The 7954-nt window shown below is 49.2% G+C and overlaps 1 pseudogene; it reads left to right on the plus strand.

Moving 5' to 3' along the window:
* The first annotated feature begins 1198 nt into the window (after positions 1-1198).
* Positions 1199-3195, plus strand: LOC101589898 (annotated as a pseudogene).
* The last annotated feature ends 4759 nt before the right edge of the window (positions 3196-7954 follow it).

The following is a 7954-nucleotide window of genomic DNA, read 5'->3' on the forward strand; positions in this document are numbered from 1 at the left end:
AAGAAAGAAGAAGAAAGAAAGAAAGAAAAAAGAAAGAAGAAAGAAAGAAAGAAAGAAAGAAAGAAAGAAAGAAAGAAAGAAAGAAAGAAAGAAAGAAATTTAATACACACTTAGGTAGAAAGTCCCAGCCCTCAAAATGTCGCAAAGAACAAGAAAGAAGAAAAAAGACAAACACAGAGCTCACAAAACCAAAAGCTATGCAAAGGGCACTGTCCTAATAGTGTTTGCCAGTAAAACAATAGGGAACCCGATTGAACATGCCTGTGTTAGTTGATACATTGTGTCAACTCGGGTCTCAGCGTGGGGGCCTCGCCCTGCAGGTGGGCAGGGCCCAGGAATTGAGAAAGGCTTCCTGCCTGCTGCCTGGTTTCCTGCCGCCCCGCCCCGCTTCCGTGGAGAAGTCCCAGTCTTCGCAGGAGCTTGGTCTTCGCAGCCACTTTGGAGGAGCTCGGATCTTCGCTGTGGAGCGCCGATCTTTGCAGTCAGCGCAGAAGGAAGAGAGAGGCTTGAAGGACGCCGCTGCAGCGCTCCTCCTCTGCTCTTCATTGTTTTCTGCCGCATGAACTGCTGTCGATTGCCTTGGAGCCAGCAGAATATGGACTGAACCCTCCAGTAACTGTGAGCTGAATAAACCTTTCCTTCCTTCCTTTTGAGTGTCGGGTATGTTATGGGTCAACTCTGCATAGGAACCAGATCAGCCAGATAGAAATTTGAATAGAGCCTTTTATTTACTGAGGTCAGGTCCGTCAGCCGCTTCTCTCTCGCAGGAGGAGGCTGATTGGCCCTGAACGTGGGTAGCAAGGAGGTATTTATAACAGAAATCACATGCAGTTTGGTAAGCAAACTCGTTATCTAGTACAGAACAACAGAAACTGCATTCATTTGACACAGCTGCAAACTGTTTATAACTAAACAGTCTTTCACAGCATAGTGATAAGCGCATATTTCTACAAGACACATCTTAAGCTGACTACGTTACAGGAGATGGTTGGGGAGGGAGTTTGTGTTAGCTTGCTGCCTTGACGAGAAACAGTTATTTATTGTTGAACAGCCTTGAGCCGAAAGGGAGAACACATTTCTCAGAGCAGATAACAGGAAGCACAAGGAGTTTTTATAATTTTTCACAATTAAGGCACAAAACTCTATTAACCCTTTCCAGGGTGTTTGTCCTAGCAACGAGTAAAAAGTAACTAAGACAATGCTGGTAGGTGAGGGGCTTCTCGTGTGCCCATCTCTGCTAGCACAGCTGGGCCTATACTCAAGCAACCATGTGGAACGGACCTGCGTTGGCATTGACCGTGGCACCCCCTACTCCTGTGTGGGTGTCTTCCTGCACGGAAAAGCGGAGACAATTGCCAGTGATCAGGGAACTCAAACCACTCCGAGCTATGTCACTTTCACTGACACCAAAAGACTGATTGGAGCTGCTGAAAAAAGTCAAGTGGCTCTGCACCTCACCAGTACAGTTTTTTATTCTAAGCATCTGATTTGGACATAGATTTGATGACGCTATTGTGCACCCTGGTATGAAGCACTGGCCCTTCATGGTGGTGAATGACGCAGGCAGGCCCAAGGTTCAAGCAGAATGCAAAGGAAAGACAAAGAGCTTCTACCCGGAGGAGGTGTCGTCTATGGTGCTGACAAAGATGAAGGAGACTGCAGAAGCTTATCTAGGGAAGACTCTTAGCAATGCTGGGGTCACTGTGCCAACTTGCTTTAATGACTCTCAGCATCAGGCAACCAAAGATTCTGGAACAATCACTGGTCTTAGTGTACTTAGAAGTATCAACGAACTAACTGCTGCTGCTATTGCTTATGGCTTAGACAAAAAGGTTGAAGCTGAAAGAAATGTGCTGATTTTTGACTTAGGAGGTGGCACTTTTGATCCTCACTACTAAAGATGGAATCTTGGAACTGAAATCTACAGCTGGAGACACCCACTGAGGTGGAGAAGATTTTGACAATCGAACGGTCAATCACTTTATTGCTGAATTAAAGGGCAAGAACAAGAACATCAGGGAGAACAAACGAGCTGTCTGCCGTCTTCGTACTGCATGTGAGCAAGCTAAGAGACCCTCTCTTTCAGCACCCAAGCCAGTATGGAGACTGAGTCCCTCTAGGAAGGAATCGACTTCTACACCTCCGTCACTCGTGCTCAGTTTGAAGAGCTGATTGCTGACTTTTTCCGTGGCACTCTGGACCTTGTGGAGAAGGCTCTTTGAGACACTAAACTGGACAAGTCTCAGATCCGTGACATTGTCCTGGTGGGTGACTCTACCCATATCCCCAAGATCCAGAAGCTTCTGCGGGACGTCTTCAATGGAAAAGAATAAAATAAGGGCATCATTCCTGACGAAGCTGTTGCTTATGGTGCAGCTGTTCAAGCAGCCATTTTATCTGGAGACAAGTCTGAACATGTCCAAGATTTGCTGCTGTTGGATGTCACTCCTATTTCTCTTGGTATTGAAACTGGTGGTGGTGTCGTGCAAATTCTCGCCTAGCTTAATACCACCTGTCCTACCAAGCAGACCCAGACCTTCACTACCCGCTTGCACAACTCGGCTGGTGTGCTCATTCAGGCATACAAAGGTGAGTGAGCCATGACCAAGGATTACAAGCTGCTTGGCACGTTTGAACTCACAGGCATACCTCCTGCACCCCGTGGTGTTCCTCAGATTGAAGAAACCTTTGATACTGATGCCAATGGCATCCTCAACATTTCTGCAGTCAATAAAAGTACAGGAAAAGAGAACAAGATTACCTTCACTAACGATAAGGGCCATTTGAGCAAGGAGGACACAGAGTGTATGTATGGTCCAGGAAACAGAGAAGCACAAAGCTGAAGATGAGAAGCCAAGGGACAAAGTGTCCTCCAAGAATGCACTGGCGTCCTATGCTTTTGACATGAAGGCAGATGTTGAAGATGAGATGCTTCAAGGAAGATTAATGATGAAGATAAGAAGATTCTGGACAAATGTAAGAGATCATCAACTGGCTGGATAAGAATCAGACTGCGGAGAAAGAAGAATTTGAACATCAGCAGAAGGAGCTGGAGAAAGTCTGTAATCCCATCATCACCCAGCTGTCCCAGAGTGCAGGTGGTGGGCCTGGAGGGATGCCTGGGGGCTTCCTGGTGGAGGAGCTCCTCCCTCTGGTGGTGCTTCCTTAGGGTCCACCATTGAACAGGTTGACTGAGTCAACCTCAAATATAGATATAGCAGTCTTCTGCAAGGAATAAAACTGAAGGACCTAAATTAGTAGCAAATGCTGTGGCAGTCACTAAAGTTGAGCTGCTATAGTAAAGTACTGGGAGTTCTCAATAATTGAATAATGGAACATGTATCAGGGAAACAGCATTGCACTTTAAGCACTGTACTATAAGTGCAAATGCAGTATCTTCAATAAAAATATTTAAATTAGCAAAAATGGAAAACAATAAGGAACCCATAATTTACTGTACTCTTTTATAAGTGTCACTGAAGTGTCATATACAAGAGAGTTCAAGAAATCTATCCACACACTGAAGACCCGAGAGTCAGGCTGTGGAGCTGGATCTCACAGCGACGTCCTGCACGAGTCCGGCTGAAGACCTGGAGCCCATGACAATGCCTCTTGCGGGTCTGTTTCATGAATTTGCTTTAGCAAGATGCAGATAACAGTGATGGAAGCCAGGAAGGGTATGCCAGCAGGATGAAGGGCCGGTGCTAGCGGGCTGCGGAACCCGAACTGCAAGCCAGGAAGCGGTGCTCCGAGTAAGAACAAGAGCTCCCCTGAGAGGTACCACAGCCATCCTCTGCAACGGTGAGGTTCCGAGCTCCTCATGAGACACAAAGTTCTGGTTTTATATCAGGAAAGCCAGTGTGACAAGCTTCTAGAGGACACTGAACAGTTCACCGTCTGCCCCTCTGGAGCCAGGAAGCAGTACTAAAAGTAAGGACGAGAGCTCCCCGAAGTTAAACATAGCCATACTCATCAACTGAAAGTGCCCACGCTCCTGTGTGCCCATGAGATCAGCCAAGTTCATAACAGGGAAGCCAGCATGACAAGTTCCTCAGAAGAACCCACAGCCCCCAAACCCCTTGTTTTGCTGATATCAACAATCCCCAGGGTGCCTGACATACACAGGACGACACTGATTCAGTTCATCTGGGTGGAACAAGTAGGCCATCAGCTGTCCGTCCTTCACCAGCCATTTGTCCTGAGAGTGCGGCAGGATCGCAGCTCTTCTCACACACACAGGTCGGAACCTCAACTTCCGGCTTGTGATCTCCCGCTGGCCCCAAGCCGTTCTGCCTAGTTGACGTTCCAGCCTACAAGCCCTCTGCGGTCAGCTCCAGCTGTGTGTGGCCGTTCCCTCGGGCAATTTCCCAGGCGGCTGTGGTTGGCCCAGAGGCAGTGCCCTCATCTCTGCAGACCACGCTGGTAGGTTTGCTCTCTCCCTTTGCTCCAGATGTCAAAGGAATGCTCATGTTTGTCCAGTTTCACGGTGAATCAGGATTTTAGTGGTTGCTGGGAGCCGACAGTACATGGCTGCTGGGGACACTGACATGGGTTTTCTTCACCACCGTGATCTGTGCCAGGTGCTCGGCTGCACAGGGAGCTCTCTCCAGCCTTGAGTTCAGCGCTGTTGAGGGTGCAGAGGAGAGAGACGCTCTGCGTACAGTTCCTTGGGGATCAGTGGATGCTGCGTGGGGCTGGCAGGGCCTGGAGCTCCGTGGCAGTGGTGGGTGTTGTGAAAGTGCCCACTTCCTCTGCTCCTCTGCGTGATCCCCAGCCACACTACCATGATGACAGTGGGGGAAACACCAACAGTAGTCAGCGCTCCTATGAATTTGGGCCACTGCGGTCTCCTGGCATTCTGGGTGTCTCACAGATCTCTCAACACCTGGCTCTGGTCCATAAATAGGACATTGCCCTTTGCTCCTAAGTCCCCTCCTAGAGCTCACTGGTCCTGACTCTGTCACTGCCCACACAGGGATTGTCTCTGTCTCCTTACTTTCTCCACTTTCCTTCAAGGCTGGATCTGGGGAGGCCCTGTCTTGCAAATATCTCACTAGCTGGGCATTGTGTTCCAGAGACAGCAGAGTCAGGCCAAGCAGATCTAGGCTGTGACTGCTTGGCTGAGCACCAATAACCATCCTAGCTGAGGTTTCCTCCCTCAGGGGATTTGAATTTTCCCACAATGCCTTGTTCTAGAGAAGCGGTGCTGAATTATTGTATGCACCCCTCTTACCAGGTCTCATCCACGGGCTTCTCTCTCAGGTAGCTTTCTCCTGCCTGGCAGATTCTGCATTCTCTGTCTGAGTTCCAGTGCAGTGCACTGAGCTTATCCCAAGCATCTCTTCAGTGTTGATGCCTCAGTCCCACCCAGATACCCTTCCCCCATTAGAGCTTCTCCTGCGTGTGGTCAGGAAGGACAAGAGTGGCCCAAGGGCAATGGGTGAGGGCCCTCAGGTCCTGGGAATAAGGCAATCTGTCCAATGGAAAGAAGGATTTGAAGAAAGACTGGCATTGTGAGAGGCTCATGACACCAAGGTGCGGATCCAGGCAGAGATCTGGGTCAAAACATGGGCAGAGCAGAGGGCACAGGCTGCAACGCCACAGCACACAACTGGGGTGAAGGGAGGCCGCGGTGGAGGAGGGACAGGGGTGATCACAGGTGCTGAGGAGGAAACACGCTCATTCACTGTCACCTTTCTATCAGCATTTTATCTTTATGGATTAATTGAAATACTTTGTTTTGATTAACTTCAAAAATTTTTAGGGCATATTTCTGATGCTGAGTTATAGCTGACAAAATATTTATACACTTTCATTATGCAGCGCGACTTTTATGGAAACTGATCTCTAATTTATAATTACCGTTATCAAACAAATGAACAGAAACACTCCCAACAGATGCACGCATGCGCTGTTCTTCGGAGACCACCTCATCCTGCTCCGTGCTGAGGACGCTGACACTTGCGTGGCCACACCCGGTCATTAGCACCTCTGCAGTGGGACCTGGCACATCCTGTGTGAATCTAGGCTGCGCTGCAGTTGGGAGGATTAGTTTTCTGCTGCATCATTGGCTATACACCCCTAGGCAGCTCTCCAGAATGCACTCCTCTTGGCCCAGTACAACCCCGGCCCTTTGCCCAACTTTCCCACTTCTTCCCACTCCCCAGTCTGCCCAGCACTCATCTCCTCTTACTTTCATGAATTAGAAATTTTTGCAATCACATAAAATCTCCTAATGGGAAATTGTGTCTCTGTGTACTGAATGTTCCATGAGGACTTGAATTCATCCGTGCCATGCAGAAGCCCAGCTCTCCTTCTTGCCTCAGAGTGTGTAACTGCGTGGGTGGACCTTCCTATGTGGTGTGCTGTGCGTGTATGAGTCTGTGCTTTCTCCGCAGCAGTCATCTCTGGATGAGGGCGTTTGATTGATGCTGCATGATTTTGAAATGCCAAGACTCAGTTTCTCTTATTTCTGAAGTCAGAGTCCCTGGGTCAGACCTAAGGGTACCTTGTGCAGCCTTCCCCAGACTCCATGCCACCACTCTTCTGGTGCAGGATTCTGTCTCCCTTGACACCTGGCCCTGTCACACAACTCTCGGCACCTGTGGGCAGAAGATCTTAGGCCCTCCAGTGTCTCTCTCTCCTCGCCCTCTGCTCCTCCAGTACACGGCCTCTGTGCTTATATCCAGGGGCCAACTCAATGGCCCAGGACAAACCCTGCCACTCAAGGAAGTTGACCCAGTGCCTTCTGCAAAGCTCTTCTTACTAAAGAGAGAGCATTGAGAAGTTCAGATACCGTGGGAGCCCTGCTCTGCCCTCAGAGTTGCTGTGTCATCTTCTGCACCCTGTGGGTCCCCCGCTGTGTCTCCTTTCATCATCTTTGCTCTTCCACTGCATGCACATGAGTCACCTCTTGTGTGACACACATTTGGGAAATGGGGTTCTGATTCCCTGGTAAACACTGAGTGAGGGAGCTAGAGCTCCATGTGAGCGAAGGCCAAAATTAATTGTACCTATATAATTCCCTCCCTTCATCTGAATGTGCACATCTGTTGAGGCCCATGAGCCAATGAGGGGCGGACGTACTGCATGTAAGGAAGGGCTCACCTGTACCACAAGAACAGTGACACCCACTGCGTCCCACCAGCCACTGGTGAAAAGGAACTTCCTTCTGCACTAGCACAAAGCTTATGTCCTCTCTGTGTCACGTGAAGTCGCTGTTTGTTTGTTCCTCGAAGTGTTGCACTACGGGAGCCACCGAACTAATCTAGGACAGCGATGTGTCTCTCCTGCTACAACATTGCTCTCAACCTGCTACCACCTGTGGCCTTGAGACTCCTGCACAGGGCAGGCCTAGGCTTCAGCTCAGGCCTTCCCTGATCCTCTCAGGTCCACCTCCACAGGTGCTTCAAGCTCACTATGTGTTTCCTGCTAAGCATCCTTGGGTCTCAGTGTGATTCATTCTGTCTAGGGGAAAATGGTGGCAGGAACGTGGAAAAGACAGAGAAAACAAAAGCAGGGCTAGGGGATGGCTCCTCTGCCTGGTTGGTGAGAGGATCCCATGAGCCACAGTATGGACATTTATTTATAAACTTCCAAAGTTAGTAACATAGGAAACAAGATTACTTGTTCACGAGTAGCCGACATGAACCAATCAAGATGCTTATCTCAGGACTGAGCAAGCTCGTATGCTTTAGGCACTGAGGCCTAGGCCCACCTACACACATTTGGCAAACCTTTCTGATTCTGCGGCTCACAAAATTTACTGAGAGAATGAACAGTGAGCTGTTGTCCGTGCATGGCTGAGGACGCCTCTTCCTTTCTTCTGTCCCAGACACAAACAGCATTCAGAAACCTTTCTCCTTCTTCACCATTCACACCTCAACATAGGAAAAGGTGCACCCTTGCTGGGCCAGCCAGGAGGGAGGCGGCCTGACCCTCACTCTTGACTCTG

Source organism: Octodon degus, unplaced genomic scaffold, assembly GCF_000260255.1.
Source record: "Octodon degus isolate 3935 unplaced genomic scaffold, OctDeg1.0 scaffold00206, whole genome shotgun sequence".
Taxonomy (NCBI): Eukaryota; Metazoa; Chordata; class Mammalia; order Rodentia; family Octodontidae; genus Octodon; species Octodon degus.